Source organism: Sus scrofa, chromosome 11 (assembly GCF_054392235.1).
Source record: "Sus scrofa isolate SSC_HxYL_T2T_F1_AM1 chromosome 11, Sscrofa_HxYL_maternal_Yorkshire_Landrace_v2.0, whole genome shotgun sequence".
NCBI classification, from domain to species: domain Eukaryota; kingdom Metazoa; phylum Chordata; class Mammalia; order Artiodactyla; family Suidae; genus Sus; species Sus scrofa.
The window spans coordinates 66744637-66762150 of NC_139393.1; positions in this window are offsets into that span (position 1 = coordinate 66744637).

Sequence of the window (17514 nt, forward strand, 5' to 3'; positions counted from 1 at the left end):
TCTCCAAGATATGTGCTATGTCCTCTATTTTTTAATATAATATTAGATTTTCAAAGGAGAATATCTTGCAATTTTATGCATCCCATAGCTATAATTTTTCACATATGGAGTGTCTTTAACACCAACTGAACTATTCTTTAGTTGAATTTTTCTTTTTTTTTTTTTTTTTTTTTTTTTTTTTTGTCTTTTTGCTATTTCTTGGGCCGCTCCCGTGGCATATGGAGGTTCCCAGGCTAGGGGTCGAATCGGAGCTGTAGCCACCAGCCTACGCCAGAGCCACAGCAATGCAGGATCCGAGCCGCGTCTGCAACCTACACCACAGCTCACAGCAACGCGGGATCGTTAACCCACTGAGCAAGGGCAGGGACCCAACCCGCAACCTCACGGTTCCTAGTCGGATTCGTTAACCACTGCGCCACAACGGGAACTCCTCTTTAGTTGAATTTTTAATTTATCTTCTCTTTCAAAAATTTATTACTATTAACCCATACTTTTGTTCTCTAACACCTCTTACTAAACCACTGAAACATTTGGCCCACTATCCAATATTCTTTCGGAAAGTGTGCATGTAGACTTGGTTGATGGAATGACCAGTTAAATAGATAAAATATAGTTACACACATCTTTTAAAATATTCAATAATGCTCAATTGCTTCTCTATAAAATCCCAAATCCTACAAATTATGTAAAGTCTCTGTCAAACTCTGAGATCATTTCTCTTTATATAACTGGCTTTCTTCCAGATGTAATAAATTTATTGCAGCTTACAATAAACAAGTCACAGCGTCTTTGAAAGCTTTGCTCTACTCTTTGTCCTTAATACCTTCCCATACTGCTTTGTCACAGTATTGCCAAATTTAGCAGACACTGATTACTTCCTAGGAAACCCTCTGTATTCACCTACTGCTCTGTAACAAACTGTCTTCAACTTATCAGGTTAACACAACTATTGTTTTTAATTGCTCCCAAGGCAGTAGGTTGGCAATTTGAACTGGAGTCAGCTGGACACTACTACTGCTTGTTATCTCTGAAATCACTTGTGAGGTGTGTTTGTGTGGTGCTTTGAGACTAGAGCATGATCATTTAAGATGGTCCCACTTACATGCCTGAAAGTGGCACTGTCAATTGGCTTGGAAAACTTAGTTCTGCTCCATAAGCCTTACCTCCAGTAGGCTAGACTGTACTTTAAATGGCCACCTCATGATTGTGTTCCCACAGGGCAAAAGTGGAAGCCACATAGATTCTTGAGGCCTAGACTTTGGACTTATAATACCTCCCTTCTTCCAATTCTATTGATCAAGAGAAGACACGAGGTCAGTCTGGAATCTAGAAATGAGGAAACTGTCTCTACCATTACTGTGAGGAATAGCCAAATCACATTGCAAAGGAGCATGCACAGAATCATTTTGCAAACAAGTCATATTGTCCTTTGTCCCTTCAGTCTAGTTGGAACTACTTTCATTGTTTTAAAATTACCTATAATTTTTCTTTTACTAATTAGGCTTTATACACTGTTTCAAAACATTTATAACTACATTTTCCTCTATATATTAGGGAATTCTAATGACCAGTTTTCACAGGAAAATATGTTTATTATATATAATATATATGTATTCATTTTTCCCCCTTATAGTTTCCAGAGAGATCAGATTTATTTCAAGTATACATACTAGATACCAATCTGCAGTAATATTGTATTTGTCTAATAAGTACATGGATTCAATAAATGAATATAGTCTTATTTAATAAACATATGCCATATGCTCCATTTGAAAATGTACCATTTCATTTTTGTAGTTAATTTATATATTTAAATATTAATAAAATTTAGCTACATTATATCAGGAAGAACAAAAATCATTCAATCTCAATATTAAAAGAAAAATTTATTCTACTTCTTCTTATTTTTAGATCCATGACAAAGCTTGGTAAATCATTCCAATTCCTTGAATGATTATATGCAAGCAGTAAGATGTGGCTTATAAGTTCACTCATGTTATGAAGCTAAAATATGTTAAGGCATATGAACATGCTTTATAATATCTTGATAAAGTCATACATAAGGTGTTTCATTGATGGAGTTTTAGTAATAAAACTGATAAATATATTATATTTAAATATTTCTCTTTGTTTAAATTTGTGCATTTTTCATTTTTTAACAAACATTTAACTAGCATGTGGAAAGCATTATGCTAAATAGAAAGTACAAGGCCACAGTGTGACTGTTCCGAAAATACCTAAAATTTACTGAATGACTAGTATTTTTCTATTTGTTCTGCCTTTTAAAAAGTATTCTATTACATTTCAGGAATGACAACATCTTGAGAACTCAGTGAAGTAGAGTACATTATGGCTGTCTTCAGCACATCTGTCAGCAAAACTATTAAAATCACATATAGGCACTGAATCCAACTGTGATAATCAGTTTGCATGCAATTGCTTATTGTATGTTATTTATGGATTCTTCTGTTAAGAGGATGTGCATTTCTGAATTATTTGGGGAGTACCCATCGTGGTTCAGTGGTTAACGAGGCCGACTAGTATCCATGAGGATGAGGTTTCAATACCTAGCCTTGCTCAGTGGATTAAGGATCTGGTGTTGTCATGAGCTGTGGTGTAGGTTGCAGACATGGCTTGGATTCTGCATTGCTGTGGCTGTGGTGTAGGCAGGCAGCTACAGCTCCAATTCAACCCCTAGCCTGGGAACCTCTGTATGCTGTGGGTGTGGCCTGAAAAAGACAAAAGACCAAAAAATAGATAAATAAATAAATATATAAATAAAATTTCTATATGGCATTGAATTAATATATTAAGTGAACATAGCCTGTATTATTATCAGATGAAAAACTGTACTTTTAATTATCAGCCTATTTACTAAATAAATATTATGCTGAGAAAGTGAAGGTAATGAAACTAGTTTTAACCATTATGTACTACACGACATAAAGCAATGAATGACTCATCTATGCTACATGATGCCTTGTGGGATGTGGAATTTTTTGACACTATGTTTTAGATAGATGTGGATTATTTTTACCTTCATATGTTTATATTAAAAAAACTGAAATTACATGTAATCAAATCTCAATGACACCAGAAAGTCATTATTATTACTATTTTTGTTGGATAAAGTATTGGATTCTTCTGAATTTAGGATATCCTTGATATTTAACAATGTTTTGGGTACTAGATTTATTCGTCTTTTATCATTAAAAATACAATATGACTTTAAAAATGCACTGGTTTCCTTTATTTTTTGTGGTTCAAAAGCTTTCTGTGCAAATATGCAAATCTTTGACTATTTATTCATACAAGATATGTACAGGATGAATATTCCTTTGTTGTGGAGGGTTGTAGGATATGTTTCTCAGCACACCTGCCCTCTACCAATCAGATGCCCACAGCACTGCTCCCTTTAGACATCCACAGATGTCTCCAGATATTGCGAAAGCCTTTAGATCACAAAATTATTCCTGGTTGAGGACATCTCTCTTTAATGTCTGTAGAACTTCACTAAGCAATTCTATTAAGGTATGAGTACTAGAAGATGCTTAAATTAGCAAAACTAGAGAGGCCTTGCATCCTATGGAGACCCCCTTAGAGTCTACATATTGTAATATTACACTAGCTGTAAAGTAATAACTACTTGACACTTGCACTAGGAAGTCTAAATTCAGGTCCCACTCAACATGATAAATCAGTATGTCAATGAGTTAACTCTTTGCCACACAAAATTCAACTTTTTTACAAGGAACATATCCAAATCCAGACATATAACATCTGCAATGTACAACATTCACAAGAATTATTAGATGTACAAACAAGCATGAAAATAAAGAAATAATCAGGAGGAGTTCCCATTGTTGCTCAGTGCAAATGAATCTGACTAGCATCCATGAGGATACAGGTTTGATCCCTGGCTTTGCTCAGTGGGTTAAGGATCTGGCATTGCCATGAGCTCTGGTGTAGGTCGCGGACACCACTGCTTGGATCCAGCGTTGCTGTGGCTGTGGTGTAGGCCAGCAGCTATGCTCCAATTCAACCCCTAGCCTGGGAATCTCCATATGCTGCAGGTGTGGCCCTAAAAAGACAAAAAAAAAAAAAAAAAAATAACCAGGAAAGAAATAGTTAATAGAAAGAGATATAAAGAGGGTGTGGATGTTGGAATTATTATACAAAGATTTAAAGTTAATATTCTATGTGTTCAGGAATTTAAAGGGAAAAAAAAATAGACAACAAGTGATGAAACAGTTTATGTCAGTGTATTTAAGGAGACTATAAAAGAGAATCAAGTAGAAGTCTGAGAAATGAATATTATAATATGGGGATTAAAGATCCATTGACCGGGCCCGATATGTATTGGACAGTGCAGAAATGAGGAGTGGGGATGGGTAGGGTAAGGAATGAAAAAATAAACAGTTTCAGTAACTAGTAGAAAAATACCATAGATGTGTGTGATAGACTCAGAATGAGATCAAGGAATGGAGGGAAGCACAGTGACAGAAAAAATAATTTGAAGAAATGATAAAATTTTCATACATTTTGTCAAAAATATCAAGCTACCAATAAAAGAAACTGTAAAATGCACGGAAATAACTAGTCACAAACAACTGAAAGCTATACATATACATAATTGTTGAATACATCACAAAGAAATGACATTATATTCATTCAGTATAACTTTGTATATTTTTTACAATGGTAAAAATGGTTTCTGACTTCTCAAGTAAAATGAAGGTGAGCAGAATCTAAATTAGCTGTTATCTGGGCAAGAGTGGGACACTTACTGAAAAGAGGACCAAGGAAACATTCCAGAAAGGTAAGAACATTGTATGCTTTGATCAGAGTGGTAGATCTGTCAAAACTCATTGAATTTTGAGTTTTTAGTCACATTAAATCTATGCATTTTATTGGAAATAAGCTATATTTAAAAAACTATAAAAATAATTAAAATATACTAAAATTATATAGATATATGGGAATCATATTAAGGAAATGGTACTGCCAATTTTTTTTTTTTTTTTTTTGTCTTTTTGCCATTTCTTGGGCCGCTCCCGCGGCATATGGAAGTTCCCAGGCTAGGGGTCTAATCGGAGCTGAAGCCGCTGGCCTACACCAGGGCCACAGCAATGCTGGATCCGAGCTGTTTCTGCGACCTACACCACAGCTCACGGCAATGCCGGATCGTTAACCCACTGAGCAAGGGCGGGGATCGAAGCCACAACCTCATGGTTTCTAGTCGGATTCGTTAACCACTGCGCCACAACGGGAACTCCCAGTACTGCCAAATTTGAACCACTATTTGGCACTATACCAAAATTATTTCAATTTTGACCCATAAAAGAAGAGAAAAAAATTAAGTTCAAAGAAAATAAAATGTAAAAGTTTATTTTCATGAATACAACTTAGGGGAACAGTTTTTCAAGGGGAAAAAAAAACAGAAAAATGTGATTATTTGCACCTCTATAAAATTTTTAAACTTGGACTAAAAAAATACACAAAATACAAGCCACTTATTAAGAATAAATATTTGCAATCCATATGGTTAACTAATGAATATATAAATAAATCCTAAATTTAAAATGAAAAAGAAAATCATAAACAGCCTAAAGGGAAAAATGAGAAATGGACATGAGCAGGCAATTCAAGTAACAGTGATCTCTACCGACCAATGGACACATAAAATTATGTTCAATATAATTTGTAATATGGAAAATACAAAATTGAAACACATTGAAAATATTTTATACTAATAATATTTTCAAAAATTAGCAAATCTGACAGTAGATTTTTTAAACTGTAGAAACATACGAAACGTGTAATAAAACACTCGTGCATATATGCACGTATATATGTATATATATATATATATATGTGGTTATGTATATTTCTGTCAATATTAGTTAAATAAATGAGGAATTAGTTTAAATAAATAAATTAGTTTTGCATGACTAGCTGAAGGATATTCCTCTTTTGTTTACTATTACAAAAATAAGAGTATGTAAAATGTGACAACTTTTGAAAAGTGTAAATTATTTGATTGTATTTTTAAAAATTTTAAATTAATAATGCTTTGCATTTATCAGGTTTAATAGTGTATTTGTTGAATCAAGAGTACCACTACAAATTAATGAAATGTACTCAAATCATATAGTTTTATATTTAAAAATCTTGGTTCCTTTATACGTGAACTATTGCAAGGATCCAAATGAATTAATTTATCACTACAAAATGAAATTTTGAACCTGTAATAACCTCTGAAATAATATTAAAGTGCATCTAACATATATTGCTAGGTACACTGTCAAATGTAAGTTAATTATAAAGACAACTTACACAATGATATGTAAATCAGCTGATAATGAATCACACCAATTCATTCATTCAATTAGCAGTTATTAAGCCCTTATCTGAATGTCAAATTCTATCTAAAGTTCTTCAGTTACCTATAGGTCATTATGATGGTTAAAATGTACAGACATTTATTATTATTAAGTAGCATATTAACAGAAAGACAGAAGCCAATTTGAAAAAAGGGAACTTTATTATAGTGAATCTATTACATCCTCACAGAAATATCAATTTAAGGACTGGGAAAGTAAAAAGTGAAAGAAACATCCAGAGTAGAAACTGTTGTATCTGCAATCATACTAAGACTGGCCATGCTTGGTGGCCACTACTATTGCCATTGTCAGTTGTACTGCCATTTAAGTACAGTACTTTTATTTCCTGAATATGACTTCTCATGGCCTCTTGGCCTTTATTCCACCACAAGAACTTCTCTTTGAAAGAATACAGTTGAGTTAAGAGCTGACTTAAACCCATAAAACCATTAAGGAAGAGAGTCAGGGCTTGGACAGTTCATGCTCATTAAACACTATATGACAATGCCTCTCCACCTGGTCAATGCACAAATATAGATCTGAATACAGTTTCCTTCATTCTTTTCATCGCTTTTAGATCTTAGCTATCCAGTTCTTTCTTTCCACCTAATAGCATTCATACCCCTGCCACTGAATCATGTCTGACCCAAAGTAGAAGTATCATCTACCTTCACCCTGTTATTTGTATGTACTCAGTCTCCTTTAGGCAATCTGTTAATAAGTGTGTTCTCACTTCATATACCATGTTTTTATGCTATTATATTTTATATATTACCATAAGCAATGTTAACCAGTTTTCTCAGAAATGGAATTGACTTTGACATATATTCTTTGGGGATGAAATCTGTGCATGCTAAATTCTGATTTAAAACAAATTACTGGATGAACAGACTTAAAAAGAGAAAAATAAGAAAATATACACGCTAAGCAGAGTACCAGCACCAGTCACCAATCCCAGAAGAATCTATACACTTTTGTCCACTGCATCCTGGTATTAATGCTACCAAAGAAAATATGACACAATGAAAAAGTAGATGGAATAATGCTTCCTTCAGATAAAGAAAAGACAGAACAAGATTAGCTTCAATAGTAGGTATTGGTCTCTCATAGCTAGGGGATTTCTCCTTGAAGCCCACACAGAATATTTTGTCTGTGTGCACCCATCTTGTGCACCAGTAGGAAGATCCTGTCCCCTCCTGGAAAACAGATACAACAGTATCGTTGACTAGGTACCATGTCAGGTACCATAATGCACAAACTTCATGCAGAGACAAAATGAATTCAGTGAGCCAGGGACAGGGAAGGATAATCCCACAGAACTTGAATGGCTGGACATGGGCTGTGTAAACACTTCATCTCTTGATAAGGAGGAGTTCCAGGCCCCAGGCCCATTATTATGCTATCAAGTGGAAGCTGAACAACTGCAGACATGAGACTACCTTTCTCAATATTATAAAAATTTAATCATAACAAATGGAAATTATATATTCTTTAAGATAGATCTGTCTTTTCCATAAATCATTATATGTTGAAAAAGAAAACATAAAGAAATGTTTCTTAATTCTAGACTACATCATTTTTTTTTTTTTTCTTTTTATGGCCATACCCCAGCACATTGAAATTTCCTGGGTAGAGGAATTCCCATCGTGGCTCAGCAGTAACAAACCCAACTAGTATCCATGAGGATGCAGGTTCAATCCCTGATCTCACTCAGTGGGTTAAGGATCCAGTGTTGCCATGAGCTGTGGTATAGACCAGTGGCTGCTGCAGCTCCAGTTTGACTCCTAGCCTGGGAACTTAGATATGCCACAGGTGCTGCCCTGGAAAGAGAAAAAAAAAAGAAAGAAATTTCCGGGGTAGAGGGTGAATTGGAGCTATAGGCTGAAGGCCTACTCCACAGCCACAACAGTGTTGGATTCAGAGCTGCATCTGCAACCTATGCCAGAGCTTGTGACAGATCTTTAACCCACAGAGCAAGGCCAGGGATCAAAGCCCTCAATCTCATGGAAACTATGCTGGGTTCTTAACCTACTGAGCCAGAACAGGAATTCCCAGACTATATCATTTTGTTGTCTTCCTTTTTCCTTCGTGTCTTTATTTTTCTATTTCTGTGTGTTTTTTTTCTTTCAGTGACAAAAAAGTGTGAAAAATAAAAGGTTTTTCAGTCAAAGACTGGTTTCTAAACATTTAGGTGGAGTTGTTTTTTCTTTCTTTCCGTTACAGTAAGCATCTTCTTGAGTCAACTTTAGATGTTAGCAACAAAGAAAGCTCTTGCATTTTCTGGAAAAATAAAACTAAAAATGACCATCTGCTCTACCTTCTGTTATCAGAGCTGTCCCCTACTTTTGTATCTGTAGCATATTTTTGGAACTGCAGGGAGAAGAGGTGACTAACAGGAAAAATGTTTTGTTAATGTCACCATACATAACAATTTAGAAATATATAAATTAAATTGAGACTAATGATTAACAACTTTTACAGCTCATACTCATAATCATAAAATAAATATTTTTAAAAAGAGGATATATTTTAATAATAATAATATTTTAATATTAAGTGCCATCAAGTATAAGATGCTTACTTTTCTCATTTTTTATCATTTGTCCTGGTAAGAATGAGAAATAAGTTAAGGCTTATAAGAAACTTACTATTCTTTTTTTTCTTTTTTCTTTCCTTTTTTTTTGTTTTTGTTTTTGTTTGCACCTTCAGAATGTGGAAGTTCCTGGACCAGGGGTTGAACACTAGCTGCTTTAGCAACCTGAGCCACTGCAGTAACAATGCTGGATACTTAACCTGCTGTGTCACAAGGGATCTCCTATAAGTAACTTTTCAATAATCCAGGCATTCAGGAATATAGCTGAAACTACAAAAGATAACATGTGTTGCAAGCTACTATTTTGGGCATATTACATTTCTGGTACATATATAAAAACTAAATGGAATTAAAAATTCAAAAAGTGAATTTTGACCTAATACATAAACAAATACATTCTACACTTATTTTGATATTAAATAAACTAAAGCAGTGTAAAAATATATCAATTATTCTCATAGTTGTAAATGAGATTATGATAAAAAATTGAACAGAAGGAAGTCAAATTAGTACTGTTAAAGTAGTTGTTCTGCATTGTAATCTTAGAATATAAAATCACTTTTATTAATTAATAATACATACAATAAGCATCTTTCTGTTAAAATTATTTTTGAAATATCAACATGTCTCATTTCTCTAAAGAAAATGGTCTCTTTAAAAGGATGTGGACATTTTTTTGAGTGTTCCAAATATTTTAATAACAGACTATTTGGGTCTAATATAGTAAAAATACACTAGAAAAACAAAAAGGTAGCCTAATTTTCTCCTTCCATTTCTCATATTTTCAGTTAACTAGAATTCTGTTCTGGACTACTGACTATGACTTGACCCAGAATTAAGGAGAGGGTGATAAGAAAAATCACTTATTTTACTTTGCAACTGGAAGCTGGTACCTCAATCTCTCTAGAGTGTCAAACAATACAATGTGGGGAAAATAGCCAAGAATTATGTAATGTCTTTGTATGGTGACAAATTGTAACCAGACTTATCTTGGTGATCATTTTGGAGTGTATAGAAATATCAAAGCACTATGTTGTGTAACAGGAACTAACATAGTGCTGTAGGTCAATTATACTTCAAAAACAAATACGCAAACTCCTAGAAAAAGAAATCAGATTTTTGATTATCAGAGGCAGGAGGTGGGGGGAGGGGGAATTGGATGAAGATAGTCGAAAAGTATTAACCTTCAGCTAAAAGATAAATAAGTACTAGGGATGTAATGTACCACATGATACGTATATTAACACTGCTGTATGTTATAAATGAAAGCTATTAAGAGAGTATATCATAAGTGTTCTTATCACGAGGAAATTTTTTTTCTAAGTCCAATCATTACGCTGTACACTTTAAACTTATGCAGTATTGTAGGTTACCTGTATCTTAATAAAACTGGAAACAAACAATCAAAAAATGAAAAACATGTCATGCATACAGTAGACCATATAGGTTTGAAAAGAAATTCTTTTCAAACTACAGACTACAACATGCATGTACTTTTATACATTAAGTGAATTAAGTCTGCCAAAACATGACAATGAATAATTAAACTATATTATATAACTGGAATTGTCAGCTCACAGACAGAATACAGAATGATGATTGCGAGGACTGGAGTGGAAGGAAATGCAGTTATTATTTAATGGGTATATGGGTTCAATTTGGGAAGATAAACATTTTGGAGATGATTGTTTGTGGATTATGCAACAATATGAATGTATTTGCTGTCACAAAACTGTACACATAAAAATATTTAAATCTGTTAATTTTATGTCACATTTTAACACACAAACACAAAATTATATCCAGAATACAGTGTGATTATACATTTATATTAACAGAAGACAGTATTATCAACTAAGTGCTCTAAATTCAGTAATACTATTAATCAAAATAAAGGAGAAATAAAAATATTTCAATTAAAAAAGTAGGAAAATCACCTCTGCCTTTTGTCACTAAACCAGTCATCCATCGAGGATGGCTGAGAGGAGTTAGAATAAGCTAAAATTAAAACATCTAATGCAGAAAACAAATATTTGTAAGTGGGTTACATTTTCTCAAGGCTTAAGGTATTGATACATACGTTAATCCTTTTCCAAATGGCATATGCAATGTTTAAATTACAATTATTTAAAACAATGTTTTTTCTGCCTGTCAGCCTTACTTAACACACCTTTCAATGTACTCCCCAGATTTGTGTGGATAGTAACACAGCTTCACAATAACAAATGATGCTTCTAATGGACAGCAACTTAAATAATTGCTCAGTTTCTACACCTTCAAACACTAATATTAATGCTTCACTGAATTTGTGTATAACTAGTCATTTTATTTATAATATATTGGCAGAATGTTTTTTTTGGTGCATCATTTTTCCTTTGAGTAAGAAATAGGATTTTTGCTTTACATGCATCTATTCTCTATCATCATAGTCAGTTATTACTTGCAATAAAACAGAAGGTTTAATTCTAGAGTTTCACTTTGGGTTTTCAGATTTCATTTATGGTACACAGATTATGAAAAAATCCTCATGATATAACTTGAGATTCTTTTAAGAAGACATTTTTGCAACTTTTCAAAACAAATTCTGCTTGGAAATTATATATTTTCCTTATTAATTTTCTCTAACAAAATGGGTATGTACCATAAACAATTTATTTTGATATTTCTTAATGTTAACATGAAATTTTAATAGGCATTTAAATGTTTTACAGTTATTTTAGTTTTCTATAAAATGTCAATCTAAAAACTTTATATTTAAGACATTACATGATGTGCTTATACACTTTGAGTAATCGCTTTAAAATGTTATAATTATATAATCTCTGCTCAAGTGCAAGAGTGACTTTTCATTAGAACAAGTTAATTGTTATGTCATTTACCTTCAAAATGACATGGAGAATCTATTTTTGATGGAAACAAGTTTCAGTGTCTCTCACGTTACATAAATAGAAAGTAGAGAGTCTGGGAATCTAACCCAGGCCCTCCTGCTTTCCAAAAACACTGTGTCATGTTGCCTTCTCCACAGTGGTTGCCTGACATAAAGCACATCATATGAAAACTTTGCTTCTTTTGCATGAAATTTACTGAATTTCATTCTGGGAGTACAGTCCCCCCACATAACACTCATCATCAAAAGGCCAAAATAGTTTAGTAATGGAATTGACTGCTCTCTACTGATTATCTTTTCAAATGTGTACACAACTATATATTACAGAAGCTGAGTATCAGAGAGAATGCCTATCACAGTAATAACTCAGACTGACAGTGCCACAGTCACTCTTATGCTTTGTATCATTCTAACCCCAGGCTCGTCTCATGTGTGGCTTCTTATGGATATGCAAACCAATTCATCAAACATTCTTCCAGAGCAGGAAGACCTTTGCTCCTTTCTTTATTTATCTTGTCCCACTTGCTTTCAAACTTCCAGGAATGTCACTGATGGCATCCATGCTTATTTTATGGTGCTACTATTTCATTCTTTCTCTTTAGACTTTATCATCTCCTGTTATTCAGGAAAGTGAGAGAAAAATAAAGTGCTACCAGGCTCCATAGTAAGCTAGAAATATTTTGTAACTTTAAGAATTATCTCTGTGGGATTTTTTTTTTGTCTTACGTGACACATATCCAATGAATGGAAAATTTAGAATTAAAGGAAGACTGCAATTCATGGGTGTAATATTTTAAGTGCATAATTATAACCATTTTATACCAAAACAAAACAAAAAATTACTTAGGTTATTTTGTCTGGAGCTCATATAATTATGGCATGACTGTGATGGACAGAGATGGATATGATAAGAAGTGGTCTGATTTGAGATGTATTTTAGAGGTAGAACTAACAAGACTTGCTAACAGTCTTCAGGTGCATACAAATACCTATTCAAGATCCAGCTTTCAATTATTTTGGCTATACAACCAGAAAGGATATTGCTGGACCACATGGTAATTCCATTTTTATTTTATTTTTTGAAGAAATTTCATCATGTCTTCTATAATAGCTGCACAGTTCACACTCCCATCAATAGTGCACAGGGTTCCAGTTTTTCCACGTCTTTGCCAACATTTGTCATTTTGCTTTTTTTTTAAATTAAATAATAGCCATTCTAATGAATGTGAAATAATATCTTGTGGTTTCAATCTTCACATCCCAAACGATTAGTGCTCTTGAGCATGCATTCTTATGCTTGTTAGTCATGTATATATTATCACTGAAAAAAAGTCCATTCAAGTCCTCTGCCCTTTTTATTTTTCCATTATTGAGCTGTATGAGTTATTTATGTATTGTGGATATTATCTTACTGCATACATGACTTGAAAATATTTCTTCTCATTCACTAGGCGGCCTTTTCACTCTGTTGAATGTGTCCTTTAGAGCACAGAACTTTTAAAATTGAATAAATTGCCATTTGCCTAATTTGTGCTTTTATTGCCTATGCTTTTGATGTCAAACCCAAGAACTCAATGACAAATCCAAGGCCATGAAGGTTTCCCCCTAAATTTTCTTGTAGAAATTTTATAGTTTCAGGCCTTCCATTTTAATTCATTTTGAAGAGTGAGTAAAGTTAGGGGATGGTAGCCAGGGAGTGGAGTACATAAGTTATTCTATGGAGGGGTTGTGTTTGTTGGTAATGCTGCTAAAGCATAATAGAAAGGAGCCTGAGGCAAAATTGACAAGATCATTGGAACAAAAAGTCCAAAGGATGTGGTTTAGAAATTTCATCTATGTGTATTTAAATTACTAAGAATTAAAATAGAAATATTTTTGAAAAATGACATTGAGACTTTTGCTAAAATCACTGAGGAATGAGGTATAAGGGATTTGTGAATGATTAGAATAAGGAACCAACAGTTAATAAGTTGATGATGTAAGAACTAAAGTACAGGTTCTGGCAGTTTGGGAAAGAAACTATGAAAGCAGCAATGAGAATTACAGAGGCCACCATTTATATTTCAAAGGGACAGAGAGACAATTCACAATAACAATTTTCTAAAGTAAATGTTCTAATAAAAAGGGAGGTAAGGAGCCAGGAGTCAGAAAAAAATCCTGAAACACTAGGACATTAGCAGAATTGAGCAACAGTCTGTGGAGCCATCTTTTAATATCTACATCAAAGCGGACAGTCAGCAAAAGCCTTAAAAAATGGCCTTCTTCTTGGCTTTTGTAAGTACAAATAAGAAAATTTTAAAATTTCTTTGTAACTCTATGTGGTATTAGGGTTCCTCTGGTGTTTCACTTTAAAAATTAACTTTTCTCTTTCCTGGATATGTACAGCAGATTAGCAAAGCTCAACAGCCATCATATAATTTAAAACAAACAAACAAAAAAACCAAAAAAGACAAAAAACCAAATTCTTAGCAGAATCAACAAGATCAATACTATTTTCCCAGTTAGCCTCACCTCACTTTCAACAATCAGCTAATCTTCCAGTTTTAACACTAGAAAATGAAAAGCTCATCCTATATGTGTTTGAATTTTAAAATTAAAGCCCCTGTTGGAAAATGTAATTGGTAAAATTTAGGTATCAGTAAAATACTTGAGAAAAACCCAAATCAAACCAAGCCAGGATCATGAAAGAAAAAAAAAAAAAAATCCCGACTCACATATAAGACTACCCCCATTGCCAAAATGGAAAGATGGAGAAATAAAAATGCTAAGTAAGTTACTACAACAACACAAAAGTTATTAGATTCTAAGATTAGGGGACCTAAATCTTGATCACTGGAGCCAACCCAAGAGCAAAACCTCAGAGGGTAAGTGGATGTGAGAGTTATTCTAAGAAAATATCCCAGAAGTGATCTATGTGCCTCTGTAAATATAGAAGCAGAACAAATGTTTTCATGCCAAAGAGTGGCTGAAGAATAAAGTATAGATTTCTAGAAGGGAAGGGTACAATAAGCATACAAAAACAAATGATTTATTAATACACAGCCACATGCATGGATGACCAAGAGCAAACAGAATGGTGGCTTTCTCACTGACTTCTTGCAAAGAGAGATGATTCTTTTTTCAAAAAATTTAAAATTATAGTTGATTTATAATATTCTCTTAATTTCTGCTGTACAGCAAAGTGACCCAGTTATACATATAGACACTTTCTTTTTCTCACATTATCCTCTATTATGTTCCATCACAAGTGATTAGATATAGTTCCCTGTGCTGTACAGCAGGATCTCACTGACTATCCATTCCAAATGCAATAGTTTGCATCCCTTACAAAACCCAAACTCCCAGTCCATCCCACACCCTCCCCCTCCCCCTTGGTAACCACAAGTCTGTTCTCCATGTCCATGAGTTTGTTTCTTTTCTATAGATAGGCTCCATTTGTGCCAAATATTAGATTCCAGATACAAGTGATTTCATATGGTATTTGTCTTTCTCTTTCTGACTTACTTCAGTATGAGAATCTTTAGTTCTATCCATGTTGCCATAAATGGAATTATTTAATTCTTTTTATACTTTAGTAGTATTCTATTGTATATATGCACCACATCTTAATCCATTCATCTGCCCAAGGACATTTAGCTGTTTCTGTGTCTTGGCTATTGTAAATAGCATTGCAATGAACATATGGGTGCGTGTATCTTTTTAAATGAAAGTTTTGTCCAGATATATTCCCAGGAGTGAGACTGCTGGATCAGATGGTAGTTCGATATTTAGTTTTCTGAGGTACCTCCATACTGCTTTCCATAGTGGTTGTACCAATTTACCTTCCCATCAACAGTGAAGGAGGGTTCTCTTTCTCCACACCCCCTCCAGCATTTGTTATTTGTAGAGTTATTAATGATAAGCCATTCTGATTTGTGTGAGGTGGTACCTCATTGTAGTTTTGATTTGCATTTCTCTAATAAATAAAGATGTTGAGCATTTTTTTTCATGTCCCTCTTGGCTATCTGTGTGTCTTCTTTGGAGAAATGTCTACTGTCCACTTTTTAATTTTTTTTTTCTGTTGAGTTGTATAAGGTGTTTATATATTTTCAAGTTTAAGTCCCTGTCAGTTGCATCATTTGAAACTATTTTCTCCCATTCCATAGGTCATCTTTTTTTTTTACGGATTCCTTTCCTGTGCAAAAGCTTGAGTTTGATTAGGTCCCACTGGTTCATTTTTGGTTTTACTTCAATTGTTTAGCAAGACTGACCTAAGGAAATATTTGTATGGTAAGAGAATGTTTTGCTTATGCTCTCTTCTATGAATTTTGTGGTGATTTGTCTTACGTTTAAGTCTTTAAGCCATTTTGAGTTTATTTTTAATACATGGTGGGAGGGTGTGTTCCAATTTCATTGATTTATATGCAGCTGTACAATTTTCCCAGCACCACGTGCTGAAGAAAATGTATTTTTCCCATTTTATATTCTTGGCTCCTTTTTTGAAGATTAACTGACCCGACCATAGGTTTCTGGGTTTATTTCTGGGTTCTCTATTTTGCTCCATTGGTCTGCATATCTATTTTTGTATCAGAACCACACTGTCTTGATTACTATACCTTTGTAATATTGTCTGAAGTCTAGAAGAGTTATGCCTCCTGTATTTTTTGTTTTGTTTTTGTTTTGTTTTGTTTTGTTTTTTCTTCAGGATTTCTTTGGCAATTCTGGATCGTTTATGGTTCCATGTAAATTTTTGGATTGTTGGTTCTAGGACTGTGAAAAATGTATGGGTAATTTGATAAGGATTGCATTAAATCTACAGATTGCTTTGGATAGTATGGCCATTTTAATGATATTAATTCTTCTAATCCAGAAGCATGGAATATCTTCCATTTATTTGAATCCTCTTTAATTTCCTTGATTAATGTTTTATGGTTCTCAGCATATAAGTCTTTCATCTCCTTGGTCAAATTTATTCCTGGGTACTTAATTTTTACGGATGCAATTTTAAAAGGTATTTTATTTTTGTATTCCTTTCCTAATATTCCATTGTTACAGAAATGCAACTAATTTCTGAATGTTAATCTTGTATCCGGCTACTTTGCTGAATTTGTTGATCAGTTAGAGTAGTTTTTGTTTGGAGTCCTTATGGTTTTGTATACATAGTATCATGCCATCTGCATAGAGTGACAATTTTTTCTTTTCTGTTCCAATTTGGGTACTTCTTTATTTCTTTTGTTTGTCTGACTGCTGTGGCTAGGACTTCCAATACAATGTTGAATAAAATCAGTGAGAGCAGACATCATTGTCTTGTTTCTTGTTCTAGATTTTAGTGGGAAGGCTTTCAGCTTTTTTCCACTGAGTATTATACTGGCTGTGGGTTTGTCATAAATGGCTTTTATTATGTTAAGTAGTGTTGCCCTCTATACCCACTTTGGAGTTTTTATCATGAATGGATTTTGGATTTTGTCAAATGCTTTTTCTGAATTTATTAAGATGACCATGTCTTTTGACTTTTCTTTTGTTAATGTGGTATATAACATTGATTTGTGTATGTTGAACCATCCTTATAAAACTGGGATGAGTCTCACTTGGTTGTGGTGTATAATCTTTTCGATATATTGTTGGATTTGGTTAGCTAAAATTTTGTTGAGAATTTTGCATCTATGTTCACC